This window comes from Siniperca chuatsi, linkage group LG24, assembly GCF_020085105.1.
Source record: "Siniperca chuatsi isolate FFG_IHB_CAS linkage group LG24, ASM2008510v1, whole genome shotgun sequence".
Taxonomy (NCBI): Eukaryota; Metazoa; Chordata; class Actinopteri; order Centrarchiformes; family Sinipercidae; genus Siniperca; species Siniperca chuatsi.
The window spans coordinates 97,067-112,155 of record NC_058065.1 but is presented as its reverse complement, the minus strand read 5'-3'; the positions used below and the strand labels follow the sequence as shown (position 1 = coordinate 112,155).

General features: G+C 43.8%; 2 protein-coding genes and 1 long non-coding RNA gene across 4 annotated transcripts in view; 1 reads left to right on the top strand and 2 right to left on the bottom strand.

The window, feature by feature from the left end:
- The window catches only part of LOC122871994 (mid1-interacting protein 1-B-like), a 29,678-nt gene extending 22,909 nt beyond the window's left edge, over window positions 1-6,769 (bottom strand). Inside the window, 4 exon segments of the mRNA XM_044187655.1 lie at window positions 4,366-4,580; window positions 5,849-6,019; window positions 6,257-6,435; window positions 6,541-6,769. The gene's annotated coding sequence lies outside the window, so the exon portion shown is untranslated.
- LOC122871887 (NACHT, LRR and PYD domains-containing protein 12-like) overlaps window positions 1-15,089 on the top strand; it is a 93,062-nt gene that overhangs the window by 36,789 nt on the left and 41,184 nt on the right. The gene's annotated exons all lie outside the window — the stretch shown is intronic.
- LOC122872013 lies at window positions 8,251-13,389 on the bottom strand. The gene is made up of 10 exons (XR_006376974.1): window positions 12,168-13,389; window positions 11,292-12,063; window positions 11,026-11,167; window positions 10,826-10,918; window positions 10,459-10,538; window positions 10,149-10,201; window positions 9,147-9,186; window positions 9,001-9,068; window positions 8,779-8,868; window positions 8,251-8,675 (listed from the first exon to the last, which is right to left on the bottom strand). It is a non-coding gene; the product is annotated as an uncharacterized LOC122872013 (long non-coding RNA).

Sequence of the window (15,089 nt, the reverse complement as noted above, 5' to 3'; positions counted from 1 at the left end):
TATTGGTTATTCAATATTGTTCATTGATTTGGTGTGTTTAAGGCTATAAGACCAAATGGGTTTTTTTCATTAAGTAAAAACTACAAATAAGAGAATGACGCCTTTAAATGTTACGTACACTGTCAGGATGTTCTTGTTGATCCTTATTTTTAGTTATGTACACAATCAAAGAGTGGATTGCCATATTAACTGAACATATTGCCAAATATTGAATATATTTAAATAACTTTGAAGGATGACTTGCCATATGATTCAAATTTGACAACATGAAGCAGATGTTTGTCTGTGTTTCCTGATGGGTGAAGTAACAAAATGTCTCAATAAATCTGTTCTATGATGTATAGTCAGAGCTGAATTTGACAAAAAGATGTGTACTGGATGAGAATTGCATCCCCCGCCTTTAATTTAAAGAGGTATGTCCTTTGTAGGTTTACTGCGTGGATGGTCAAAACCAGGACGGAGCTGACTTTTCTATTTAAAAAAGATTTCAAATAAAACAGATGAAAACAGCAGCTGAGAGGCGTTGCTCAGATGGAATAATAGATGCATTAGATGAGTGTATGAGTGTACATGTTCAAAATCTATGTCTGAATTAAAGGCTCAAGGATAGAGCTCAGCTGTTTTATGCGGGAGACCTAGTTCAAGACAAATTTTTCATTGTTTTGGCTCAGTACTCTAGGAACTTGCTTTACGTCGGTTTGAGTAAAAGATCTGGGGTAAAAGATTTTTAAGGTTTATCAGACGCCATAACATTAGGAAAGATTTTACTATTCTTGAAAGTTGTCATGGCAACAATCATTGATCATCCATCTTGAAGATCACCAGGTAAATAGTAGTATTACATTGTTGATGTTACAAAGTAATGTACCAGAAATGCTTGTACAAATTTGGTTGGCCAACATTTAGCGTCTTTGCTGTGTTGGCACCCATGCTGCGTCAACACATCTGTCCCATTCAAATGAATGAAGGTGTGTTTTTTCAGGCAGTGCTAGTCATTCTGAATATGGCCTAAGTGCTGACACACAGCTTTAAAGGGGCAATATGTAAGATTTGTAACAGTAATTTTCAAAAATTCTGACTACTTAAATTCATTCCAAAGTGTTCTCACTCTAGTGGGGACTAGTCTAATTGGTGAAATCGCATCAAGTGAGCAATGAACTGAAAACCTAAAGCGAGTTGTCAAGAATTCACAGAAACAAGTAAACAGGAATTTCTTGTCAACTGTGGCATTAGCTGAACTCAAGTTTTGATGGCTCCAACTGGCCAACACATTTTGTTTTCGGTTTGTGTAATAATTTATTTCTACTTTGCATATGTTCCAGGAAAAGATGCTGGTCAAGAACATGGGTCCAGAAGAGTGCCAAAGAAAGTGTGGTCTAAGGCTGAGGTTGCCGCAGTAATGCGGCATTTCAGAGCTCACATATGTAAAGGAAAACTGGCCACCAAAAACGAATGCGCTCACTGCAAGCTGGTAGAAGGCCCTGTGTTGGCACAAAGAACAGCACAAAATGTAAGGGACTTTGTTAGAAACCGAGGAATAGCTGCAAAGAGGCAGTCACTCAAACAAAAGCTGTAAACCTACTGGCAACCATTTGTGGGGGTGTTGTGTGTGTGTTGTGGTTTTGCTGATACCTTAATATCTTTTATAAAGCAATCTGTTTCCAGGAATGGTTTTTGTAAATTAGATAAGAATGAGATTTTAGCTGGAAAGATAATGTGGTTTAAAAAAAGTTGTGGCTCTTGTTGTGTTTTGAGACAGGCTGCTGTCTGGCTGTTATTCAGTGTCACCGTCTAACAGAATGGTGATATTTCAGCTCAGTTATATATGTAGATTGACAACTAATGGAATTTTAAAGGTTCCTTGCAAAATAGAGGGTAGAATTATGCAAAGAGGCAGTCACAAAAACAAGCTGTAAACCCACAGTTCTTTTTTGTTTTTACTTTTTTTTGTGTTGTGGTTATGCTGATGCCTTAATGTTTTATACAGCAACCGTTACATTATTGTTCAAAGTCATGGCACTTGTGTGACAGGCTGTTGTCTGGCTGTTAAAAGCTGCTGTCTGGCAGTTATTCAGTGTCACCGCCTAGGAGAATGGTGATATTTCAGCTTTATGCAATAAATAATTAATAATAAAATGACTGTCCCATTAATGCTTTGTGCTGTCAGATTAATGTGTATTTATGTTAATGAGGAGTGATTTTTAAGTGACATCATTGTCCCTTTAAAGACCCCATAGTGTTTGTTTGGACCTTATAAGTCACATATTTATCAAAAAGAGAAATGTCTGCATAAACCACAATTGTGTTAGGGTGGTGTGTATGAAGTTCTGTAGGTTGTATCTGAAATCTAAAGTGAGCTAAATTTTTTTCAGAATTTTTGGAGTGTTTTTACCAAACTCCCATAACTCTAAGACCTCAGGAAAGGGTAGCCAATCTAAACCACCACCGGGCGGGTTTCAAGAAAATGTCCATCTAATCCATATAAACCCGTATGTGTGTGTGTGTGTGTGTGTGTGTGAGTGTGTGTGTGTGTGTGTGTGAGTGTGTGTGTGTGTGTTTGGAGTGTGTGTGTGTGTGTGTTTGAGTGTTTGAGTGTGTGTGTGAGTGTGAGTGTGAGTGTGTGTGTGCGTGAGTGTGTGTGTGTGTGAGTGTGTGTGTGTTAGCCGCATGTAGACGTTCGTCGACGGATATCCGGACATTTATTCAGCTTCGAAACTTTAATCATTTATTTTTTTAGTTCACATTTTCACAAAATCTTCGCCTCGCGCTCCTCTTTTTCTCCTGACCTCTTTTCCCATTGGCTAACCCTCCCATTGGTTCACGCAGACTCCGCCTCCCCTCCCACACCTTTCCAGTTCATTCACACCTCAGTCTGCAGCGGACAGACGACAGGGGAGGACGCGTCTTTGCTCCTGAAAGATTTTACAGACGGCAGATTATTTTTATACTTTTGATACTTTTGATTTCACTTGAATGATTTAATCTTATTATTTCATTTACAGGGTTTTTCATTGCCACGCCTACTTTATTCACCACGCCTGCTTCACGCTCATTGGTCCACGCATAACGCCACGCACTTCCTGAGGGACGGAGGGAGGATCGGGGGGGGGCGGGGTTAATATTTAATCAAAGGTCAAAGGTCACCATCCATCATCCGTCGATTAAAAAGTGACAGAAAGTATTGTTTATCTCTCTCTCTTCGCCGTCCTGCGGGCGGCCTCGTCCTTCGAATTCCAAAGTCCGTTTGTGGCTTAAACAAAGTGTCTGAGTCTCGGAGCGGCCATTTCAAGGAGTTTGTGCACGCGTTTGCCGTTGGGAACGCAGAGTCGTCCAGGAACTCTCTCTGTGGCAGCGGTTCCAAGCCGGATGGGGGACGTGAAGACAGCCCAGTAGCAAACATCCAAACCTCTTCCACAGACACAGCAGCCGGGCCTTCTGCAAAGGAAAACTATTCAGATACATGATTAGGGGGTCAAGCTCAAAGAGCTGGGACCCTGTTGTAATCGTGCTGGTTTTTATTCTAAGTTCTGCGGCCTGTAATCACGTGACGCAGATCATCTGATAGATTTCCTCAGACTGAACCACTTTGCCTCAAGTCCTACTGCTGTCAATCAAACCGCTCACCAGAAATTCGCTATCATCTTAAAAACCTACTTGCACGAACTAGTCCTAGATTTTTCGCCCAAAATCGCAACCAAACCAGTGCAGTACAATTCTCTGGACTCTCTAGATCAATAATTATCTAAAAAAAGATGAATTTGACCGTTTGGGCAGCCGTAACAGGGTCATTTAGAAAATGGGCGTGGCAAAACACTCAAAAGCCTATAAATCCTGAACGAAAACTCAGAGCGTCACAAACATTGGTGAGCGTATGAGACATAACGCTCTAAAGCCGTGGTTCCCAACTCCAGTCCTCGGGACCCACCGCTCTGCACGCTTTTGTCTGTCTCTCTTATCTGACACACCCGCTCAGTTCGTGGAGCTCTCCCTTGAGAGCTGAAGATCTGAATCAGGTGCATTAAATAAGGGAGACTTACAAAATGTGCAGAGCGGTGGGTCCCGAGGACTGGAGTTGGGAACCACCGCTCTAAAGAACCACGCAACCCTTCATGGAGATCGGACCATAGGCGGCACTGTAACGTTCAAACAGCTCTGAAAAATATAGAGTTCCTGTGGTAAACTGCCTGTAATGGTCTTTCCCTGCTGGGATTCAGGTGGTTACATTACTGCTGAATCTAACTTAATGTCTTTTGATGCTGATGTGCTTAAAGGCCGGAAATGCTTGAACCCCGATGAATGCTGCTTGCAGCTTTAATTCCCATGTGTTTTCTTAACTAGTTCTAAAAAACAAACGAACGAACAAACCTTCACAGTCAAGGAGACAGTCGGCCCAGTAGCCCACGGCTTGACTTTCTTTAAGTCTTCGATTCCTCCCCGAAGGACCGAGGCCAGGTCTGAAGAGTATCTCAAGGTCAAAAGCAGCGAGTTGCTTTTCAGAGGGGCTCAGGGCAGGGGCCAGCAAAGTAGGGTGCTGCTGTAGTGCAGTCAAAACCTCCAGGGTTCAAAGACCCTCCCTGAATCTACAGAGGGAACTAAAACATTGTTTCACTGCTGTGTAGTGGCAACTGCATTTAAATGAAAGAAAACTATGAAATATTCTCTTCTCCACAATTACTGTCCACCTTAACAAACGGACATTTGGGGGGAAATGGTTGTGTTGAAAACTGATTTAAAGAGCCCTGTTTTCACATTGCACATTCAGAGTTAGCTGTTACAAACTAAGTATTACACACAGAAACAGAAGACTGGAACGACACAGACGGCTGGGTGGCTCCAGCACTTACAAAGTCTACATGCCCCGTGCACTTTTTCAAAACTCTGTTGTGTTATAGATTCAATTTAAAATAGGAATATTAATCTTCTTCCTCAGCAGTATACGCACAATACGTCAATGACAATGCAAAAACAGTTTTTTAGAAATTGTAGCCAATTTAATAAAAAAAAAAAAAGAAATATCACATTCACAGAAGTTAACGAACCCTTTTCTCAGTTTGCTGTTGAACCACCTTTGGAATAATTCCAGCCTGGATTCGTTGTGTATGAAGCTTCAGGCTTTACACACCCATCAACATCAGCACACTCTTAGATCTGCTTTTATATTATATAATAACCTGTATAAGCCTTTAATTCAGTTCAGTTTTATTTATAGTATCAAATCATAACAAGCGTCATCTCAAGACACTTTACAGACAGAGCCGGTCCAGACCACACTCTATAATATACAAAGACCCAACAGTGCTAGTAATTCCCACCACACCAATCAGGGCAGGAATAGCTTCAGATGGAAATGACACTGGCACAGTATGGAGCAGGTGGTTGGATAAACAGCAGCGAGTCATCAAGGCTTTGATGGATCACGTGAGCCTCAAACCATCACTCTGCTGCCAGATGTGCAGTAGAGGTGGATGGATCACTTTAAGGGGTAACTGGACTGATTTTCCTCTTGAACTCTATGGAGGAGTTAGTCAGGAGGAAAAACCTGAGATCTCATTTCTGTTTTCGCTTCGTCATCATGATGCATTGTGTGTAGGCTGACGAGGAAAAAGATTAATATCTATTTGAAATTGAATCTATAAGGTGTGTAGACTTAATGAAGGCACTGTAGTTTGACAAGGCACAGCATGAAGCGACATCACATATCAGTTGAAATACACTAAGTTACAAATTGGTAACGGATATACATGCTTGCATAAACCAAAGATGGGGACCCTGAGGTATTTCAAACTAAAGATCCTTATATAAATACATAAAAAAGAAGAAAATCTCACCACTACAAATATCATCTCACCTGTCAATTACAGATGAGTTGCGGTCAATAACATACCACTGGAGGTAGTCTGAAACACTCTCTCTCTTTTCTTCCACAGTAGCCACATGTCTCAGACACCCTGCTGTCTGTAACATTGTGCTGTCTCATCATACATTCGTGCAGAGCATCCAATGAAGCAGCATTCTCAATCTGAAACACATGAAAAGGGGCGTACACACCCCAGGCAATAACTGGAAGCACTGCATGTCTTTGCCTGTTTTTTTAATGAGATACATACACAGCGTAGTGTAATCTTACACCATCAAAAACTAATAAATGAATGAAACTAATTCTGTACTGGATATAGGAAGTAAACACTGTCTCAAAACACTGCAGGAACTCTGTAAAACCCTGCCCTACCATACCACAGCATTATGCTATTCTCACCTCTTGAAAAGCTTTCCCTATCGCTTCATCAGTTATTAAATGAATTGGTGCTTTGAATGAAGGCTGGCCTGCAAGACAATGTACAAGATCTTTTGACAGGAAATGGAGTCCTGGATCTCCATGCACAGCTGACACAGCAATCATCTTTCCTGCCAGGTGGTATTCATCCTTCCTTAAAGCTGTGAATGAATTAATATTGCAAAATTAAAACAAACAATGCATTATATACTGTAATATACAAGCATTTGTCATGTGTTATATATAGTCAATGATCATTAACCAACCATTAGTAGCCTATGGTGCACATCTAACCCATATGCATACCATTTGCATTGTAGACCAAGAATCGATGCCCTTCTGGTCTTTTAGGTGTTTCATAAGTAGAGTTAAAACCTCTCATTATTTATCTCTGTGCCCCAGTGTTGCTGACCATGCTGTCCGACACACAGTGCTGCAGGCGCACGTGCTGTGGTCTGCCAGTCAGGTAGTCCACAATCCAGGACACAAGGGGGGCATCCACCTGCATCGCTGCCAGCTTCTCCCCCAGCAGGGCTGGCCGGATGGTGTTGAAAGCACTGGAGAAGTCAAAAAAACATGATCCTCACCGTGCTTGCCGACTTGTCCAGGTGGGTGTAGATGCGGTTAAGCAGGAGGATGATGGCATCCTCATCTCCCAGCCGGGGCTGGTAGGCGAACTGAAGGGGGTCCAGGAGGAGTCTGACCATGGGCCACAGATGTTCCAGCACCAGTCTCTCCAGGGTCTTCATTATGTGGGAGGTCAGTGCCACCGGTCTGTAGTCCTTGGAGCCACTGGGACGCAGCGTCTTCGGCCCAGGAACGAGGCAAGATGTCTTCCACAGAACAGGGACCCTTTGGAGACTCAGGCTCAGGCTCAAGACATGTTGAAGGACTCCACATAGCTGGGGGGCACAGGCTTTTAGCACCCCGGGGCTAACTCCATCAGGGCCTAGAGCCTTGTTTGAGTGGAGATTCATCAGCTGTCCTCTCACCTGGTCAGCAGTCAGGCACACAGCAGAGGTTACAGGTGGGGGAGGGGGGAGTTATTAGTCTGAAGTGGGCCGTTATTCTGATGGGGAAGGGGGAGCAGAGTACCCAGAGGAGCTTGAGGGCCGACAGCAGCCGAGTTAGAGGGGGATGAGCAGGAGCTGGTGTGTCGAATCTGTTAAAGAACAGATTAAGTTTGTTGGCCCTTTCCAAGCTGCCTTCAACTCCTCTGCTGCCAGTCGGTCTGAAGCCAGTGATGGTCTTCATGCCGCTCCAGACCTCTCTCATGCTGTTCTGCTGGAGTTTCCACTCCAGCTTCCTCCTGTACTTCTCCTTGGCCTCCCTGATCTTCACCTTCAGGTTGGCCTGGATTGCCCTCACCTCCTCCCTATTACCATCAGTAAAGGCCCTCCTCTTGGCATTCAGGATGTCCTGGATGTCCTTTGTTACCTACGGTTTGTTATTTGGATAACAATGGACCATCTTAGTTGGGACATTGCAGTCCACACAGAAGTTAATGTGATGATGCACTCAGTGAGCCCGTCAATGTCCTCTCCATAAGGCTCATAGAGTGCGTCCCAGTTTGTCACCTCAAAACTTTCCTGCAGTGTCTTGTAGGCCCCTCCTGACCATCTCCTCACTGTCCTTGTGGCCGCAGCAGGCTGCCTTTAACCAGAGGCACATAACAGGGTTTGAGGTGAACCAGGTTGTGGTCTGACCTACCTAAGAGGGGAGGGGAAGAGCTGTATGCGCCCTTAACGTTAGCATACAGCAGGTCCAGTGTCCTCTCCTCTCTAGTAGGAAACTCACATACTGGGTGAAATTATTCAGTGTTGTTGAAACACTGACTTGGTTGATGTCACCCGAGATTAATATGAGTGCACTCGGGTGATGAGTCTGGAGTTGTGCTATGGCGGTGTGAATGGCGTTGCATGCCAATGCCGGGTTAGCAGAGGGGGGGATGTAAACAGCCACAACAATGGCATGTGGGAATTTACGTGGCAGATAATATGGCCGGAGTCCCACAGCTAACAGTTCAATGTCCGGGCTACAGATACTCTGCTTGATGGTAACGTGACCAGGGTTACACCATCTGTTGTTAACTAGATGTATGCATACCATTTGCACTGTAGACCAAGAATCAATGCCCTTCTGGTCTTTTAGGTGTTTCATTAGTAGAGTTAAAACCTCTGGTCTTGGACCGCCAGTTTCAGTTCCCTCTTCCAGAACACCAGTATCATCAGTAAATCTGACCAGCATGTCACAGGTTTCAGAATATGTTGCACGCTTGAAACCTCTGACTGCCCCATCCCAAACATGAGCCCTTGAGATGTTGAACCGGCAGACTCTCTTATGATCAATAGGAAGCGACAGGTTTGCTATGATGTCAGGTAATGTAATGTCCGTCTCCTCCCTGTAATGACAAAAAGTGACTTCATTTGTGGATATTCCAGATATACCAGAACTCTTGCACAGTGAAAAAACAGGAGTGCTATAGTCAAAAGCTGACATATTACATTGCTGTGTGTTGGAAATTCTTCACATTGACAGCAACCGGCTCTTCATCTTCTTGCTCAACATTTGGTGAATACAGGTCTGTGTATTTACTGTTGGGAAATTATATTATTATTATTAATTCAATGTCCATGTTAAAACATCTTACAAACAAAAGTGTCCTCCCCATGTAATCAGTTAAATACATATAAATTATGTCAGGCATTGTGATTGTTTTTATTTACCTGTAGCAAAAAGTTTATTCTGGATTTTTTTCAGGTGGATCCAGATCCTCAGCATCAGATATTACTATCTGGAAGAAAAAAGATTAAATGTCTGAAACAACAACACTGAAAGCAAGAAACGTCATGGTGCCAGTCTGCCTTATTACCTGTCCTGGCCGAATTGTTGATGAATGTCCTGGTGCATCTCTGAAACATGATAAAACATAAAAAATGATTAGCTCCATGATAAAGGCTGTAATCTAGTTTTGAGTAAAAGGCAGCAGTAGAGGGAACAGAAAGATGATTTTGTTATAAATCACATTACACATATGGTATTTTCTGTTTCAAGTTCATCAGAGCGAATTCTCTGATCACATCAGCAACTTAAAGACAGATTATTTAAAAGCACTCTCATGCAATTTGGCATCTGGCCTTTGTCGGCGAAGTCAAACGGATGAAATGAGAGACAATGGGTCTTTTCTAGTGGCCAAGGTGTTCTGGGCTAGAGTGGGTGTTTCAGACATCTTAAAACCAGCAGGTGTCCTTCAGGCCTACAGTCAAATCATGTAAACATTATGTATACACCAAGACACAGCCAAGATTCCTATTGGTTGATTACCACTAGAAAAAAACATTGTCTTTCATTACATCCCCACTTCATTCTCACATGTTTTTTTAACGGTTTGGTTAAATTTGTCATTTGTGTTTATTCACCTGCGAGCTTATTGTTCTGTTTTTAGGACACACCAATAAGCTCTACTGCAGGTGAACGGCAAGTAAAGCTCACACAAGCAGCTGTGGGTCCTTCAGGTAGGGAGCGAGGGGCACCTCAGTCAGTTACAGAAACAGCCGATAGCATGTAGCAACGTTGAGCTAATGTGCGGTCTTGCTGTATTTCCAGGTGAACAAAAGTGGTAAAACATCTCCAAAACAGCAATATAAATGTAGAATGTGTATGTGAATAAGTTGTGAAATATCTGCTAGTAGTTTTATCACAATTTTGTGATTTAAATAAAAACAAATGTTAAATTGCCCTTTACCCGGTAGTGAAAGCACTGTAGCCCAATAAGATATGGGTTATTATTATTATTTCCAGTCAAGAAGTAAAGAAATCATTTCAACCCATGCACGCCTGAAAGTTCCTTTGTGTACAAGTGTGCAACACCTACCTTTCATCTTCCAGTTTGAGTTTGGGAGTACTTCGATTTTGTGGTTCAAAAACCTGAGAGGAAACGGATAAAATGATCAACAGCTTTCAACAGCTTCCATTATTGTTCCATTACCACATACAGCATATATCAATGCTGATTGGTTTCCTGTGTTACTGTATACTAGTTACTGCAAAATAATCAAAACAAACCTTTTTCCACTAAATTATTGACCAGGACAAAGATTTTATGTATAAAATCCAATGCACATCTAATAAATAAATACAAACATACATAAATATTAAAAAAAAAATAGAAATAACTGATGTACCAAAGTGTCAGCTCGATTGAATTCAGCTGTGCTCCTTGTTGTGATGACAGTTTCAGAATCAGAGTCTGAGGTATCATCCACTTATCTCTCCTCCAGCAGAGGATCAAAATATGTCAAAAATATTGAATCATGAGATCCACTGACCTCTTTTATAGTGTTTTTCTAGGCAAATGAAAAAAGGGATCCTGGAATTTGCCTTTCCTGTTTCCTGTTTATATTCTGCCAGTTTGAATGGCCTTTCTGAGCCAGGCACATGGACCACCTCTGAGCAGTCTGGACACAAAAGGACGTGAGGTCCTTCGTGCATGTCCTTGTTAAATGTTCTCATTTTGTGTGCAGCTTGTTTCAGTAGATCAGGTGCTGCTACCTCCGGGTCTGCAAATAACGGGAGTGTTTTCCCTCGTAGAGGTTTTAAATCGGCTCCATCAGTTTCATGTGGCACCATCAGTCCTACATTTATCTAGTAAAATAACAACGATATATAATGAATGTATACATAGGTAAAATAAATACACACAAATACATATAGAGCATTGCAAACTGTATAGGACGGTCAGTACAACTTACCTGGACGTGTTTTCTTTCTTTAGGCTTAAATCTTCCTTTTGGCCCAAAGTTAAAAGACTGCCGTTCTTTTGACTTCGAGCTTCTGTACTCCATGAACTGTTTGTATGATGGGCATGGCTGTTCTGCTGAAATGGACAGACTTCTGTTTCAAAACAGAAAGTTATAAGCCGCTCAAAAAATCATTATTAGCATTACTGATTTTTATTCACATGGCCTCAGATAGCTAGCGTTTTGCGAGACTAAAAAAATAACAAATAACAACTTACTTTGCTTAGCACTGTCCGGCTGTCGAGACGTCCCCTGTGTTTCCGTCTGGTCCGCGTCCTTTAGAAACTCCAAACACCGACCACAAGTAAAGCAAAACCACGTTAAGATGCTCATGTGTTTGCCACAAAAGGGGCAAAACATCCCTTGGCCGCAGTCCATGTTCGGTCACCATAAACTTTATTTACGCCATTAACTCCACAACCACAACACGAATTTACCGCGTCACTTCCGGTGTATGGTACATTCCCTCTCCGTGAAGAATCTGTCATTGTAAATTTGTTTCGGGACTGGTAAAAGTGTTTTGCATCTTGTTCATTTGTTTTCCAAAATGTAAATTTGTCTCTAGCTTTGTAAAAGTGTTTCACACTTTGTAATGTTGTTTTGCACTTCAGGGCCACCGTACCTTTGGGATGAACTGGAACGCCGACTGTGATCCAGACCTGATCACCAACATCAGTGCTGGACCTCACTGATGCTCTGGAGTCTGAATGGGAGCGAATCCCTGCAGCAGGTTCAACATCTGCTGGAAAGACTGAAACCAGAAGAGTGGACATGATGTCACAGTCACATGTTACTCTGTCAACTGTCCACTTACTTTTGGCCATATAGTGTATCACAGCCTGACAAACCTGCTCGCTTTACATTTAGTGAATGTGCCCTTAAAGGTTTTGTGCGGCCTACACCTTTATGAAAATGTTCAGATTGTTGTATTCTTCCAGTCCAGCAGAGGGCAGCATCATCCCACTGATGAAGAGGAAGGTGAGTTGGAAGCTGCATGGACAACAAGGTTAGAGTAATCACACTGTTAACACTCCAACATTGTTATCACTCATCTAAACACTACACTGATCTCACTCTCTGAAAACAAGACAAACCTTTGAAGGTCAACGTCAAGAGGAACACAACGGTTCTGAGTAGTTATGGGGGAAACGAAGCTTTCTGAAGCACAGAATCACTGTGAAGCAGTTGTGTTGAAAGTGTTTCCGTTAGGATTTGCAGATTTGTACCCAGAAGCAGACTCAGAGACAAACGGTTTGGGATTGATAAAGGGGCAGTTATTGTAAAGGGCAGTGGGGAATGGAGATGGAGAGGGTTGAGGGAGCCGAGGGAGTCGCAGTGGCAGTGGCTGAGGGAGACTGAGGCAGGCTGATGGGTGGATGAATCCATTGTGGCTTGCTGGAGACGGCGTGGAGTGTCAGGTGAGAGCAGGCAGGCAGGTGAGCCTGGTCTGAAGCACTGACCGACTGAATTAGGCAAAGGTAAATCAAACAGGGACGTCACTAAGCTTGCAACAGGAGGAGGACAGAGAGGTAAACTACCACAGTAGCTGACGGAACAATCTGGCGATGAGTGGTTGCACATATACAGCAGAGTGGGGAAGTTGATGAGGATCAGGTGGGAAGCCAGTGGGAGCAGACTGGGACGACCAGAAAGAGAGTGGAGGATCGCCACACAAACACAGAGAGACAGACAAAACACACAAGAGGAAACAGGAAGGGGAAGAACACGGGGAAACTTGTAGTCACAGTGATCCTGACAGATTTGATTCCGTCAGTATGGCGACATCTGCTGGCCAAACCCTTGGTTTTGCATTTGTACGGATGGATTAAATCTGAAACCACGATGAAGCAGTTACAATGTTAGCGCTACATGGCTGAAAGCAGTCAGTAAACAGTAAAATAAGGCTGATATGTGAAAGTGCAAACAGGAAAACAGGAGTGAAACTAACTTTTAGAAACAGAGCTTTCTCTCTGGTCTCAGACTCACATCAGTTTATTTGCTGAGAACTCAGCTGAGGGGAGGAGACCGTCACAGGTTGGTTGTGCTTTAAAATGTGAACATCTACAAGCCACTGACAGATAAATGTTCAAATTCACCAGCCACACCAGGTTTTGTGTTTGACAGTTGATGAAAATGGTCCTGTGGCCTTTCAAAGGTTTTGAGGTTATGGTTTGAGAGTTCAATTTGGATCCTGTTGGACACATCAGTGTAACGCAGTGTTGCAGTTCTGAAGGTGGCAGGACTGTGTGTGGTAGCTGAAGTCCGTGGTTTAGATGGTGAAGAGGAAGGGAGAGAGGACGGTCCCCAGTGTTGCTGACCACGCTGTCTGACACACAGTGCTGCAGGCGCACATGCTGTGGTCAGCCAGTCAGGTAGTCCACAATCCAGGACACAAGGGGGGCATCCACCTGCATCACTGCTAGCTTCTCACCCAGATGGTGTTGAAAGCACTGGAGAAGTCAAAAAACATGATCCTCACCATTCTTGCCGGCTTGTCCAGGTGGGTGTGGATGCGGTTCAGCAGGAAGATGATGGCATCCTCAACTCCCAGCTGGGGCTGGTAGGCGAACTGAAGGGGGTCCAGAAGGGGTCTGACCACGGGCTGCAGCTGTTCCAGCACCAGTCTATCCAGGGTCTTCATTATGTGGGAGGTCAGTGCCACCGGTCTGTAGTCCTTGGAGCCACTGGGACGCGGTGTTTTCGACACAGGAACGAGGCAAGATGTCTTCCACAGAACAGGCACCCTTTGGAGACTCAGGCTCAGGTTGAAGACATGTTGAAGGACTCCACATAGCTGGGGGGCACAGGCTTTTAGCACCCCGGGGCTAACTCCATCAGGGCCTGCAGCCTTGTTAGAGTGGAGCTTCATCAGCTGTCCTCTCACCTGGTCAGCAGTCAGGCACACAGCAGAGGTTACAGGTGGGGGAGGGGGGAGTCATTAGTCTGAAGAGGGCCGTTAGCCTGATGCTGTTAGTCAGTGTTGTTGAAACAACATGACATGTTTGAAGTCACCTGAGATTAATATGATAATATGTGTTGAGTCTGTAGATGTGCTATGGCGGTGTGAATGGCGTTGCACGCCGATGCCGGGTTAGCAGAGGGGGGGATGTAAACAGCCAAAACAATGGCATGTGAGAATTCATGTGGCAAATAATATGGCCAGAGTCCCACAGCTAACAGTTCAATGTCCGGGCTACAGATACTCTGCTTGATAGTAACGGGACCAGGGTTACACCATCTGTTGTTAACTAGAACAGCAAGCCCGCCGCCTTTCCTCTTACCGCTCCCGGTGTGATCCCTGTCGGCCCGAACAGTCTGAAAGCCGTCGAAGGAAACATTATGATCCGGGATATCCTGGTGTAGCCATGTCTCTGAGAAGCACATCAAACTACTCTCATGGAACTCCGTCTGACTCCGGGCTAACGGCGTTAGCTCGTCCATTTTATTTGCCAGCGATCTCACATTGACGAGAGAAGGCAGACACGGCTTAAATCTCTTGTTCTTAAGTCTCTTTTGTCTGCACCCCTCTCTCTTCCCTCGCCGCTTCGTTCCACCTCTGCATCCTCGGTGTGTCGTCCTCCAGATCTCAGTGGGGACATCGGTTGTCCTGGGCGCCATGCCGCTCGGCTTCAGCGCGATCAGCTGTTCCCTGGTGTAAACAATGTGGCCAAACAGCTGATCTGCAGTGGTGCCCTGACCGAGTAGCAGGAGAAGAAGTTTCACGGCGAATAAAAGTACTAAAACACTTTCTACTCTCATTTTTGTAAAGAGCGTAGTTTAAATTACACTTACACACAAGTTACTCAAGTTTAGAAGAAAAAGGAAAGCTAAAAGTTGGAAAAAGTAAGACAACGAGACAGAGCTACGGAAACAGGCAGCATGCGGGCTGGCGCATGCGCACTGATTGGTGGAAATAACTCAGACGCTAATTAAAGGAGAAAGAGCAGGAGTGAGAAGAATGAACTGCTCCGTTTAGTGTCTTTATATTTATTCTTACTATGACATTTACTGCTTTT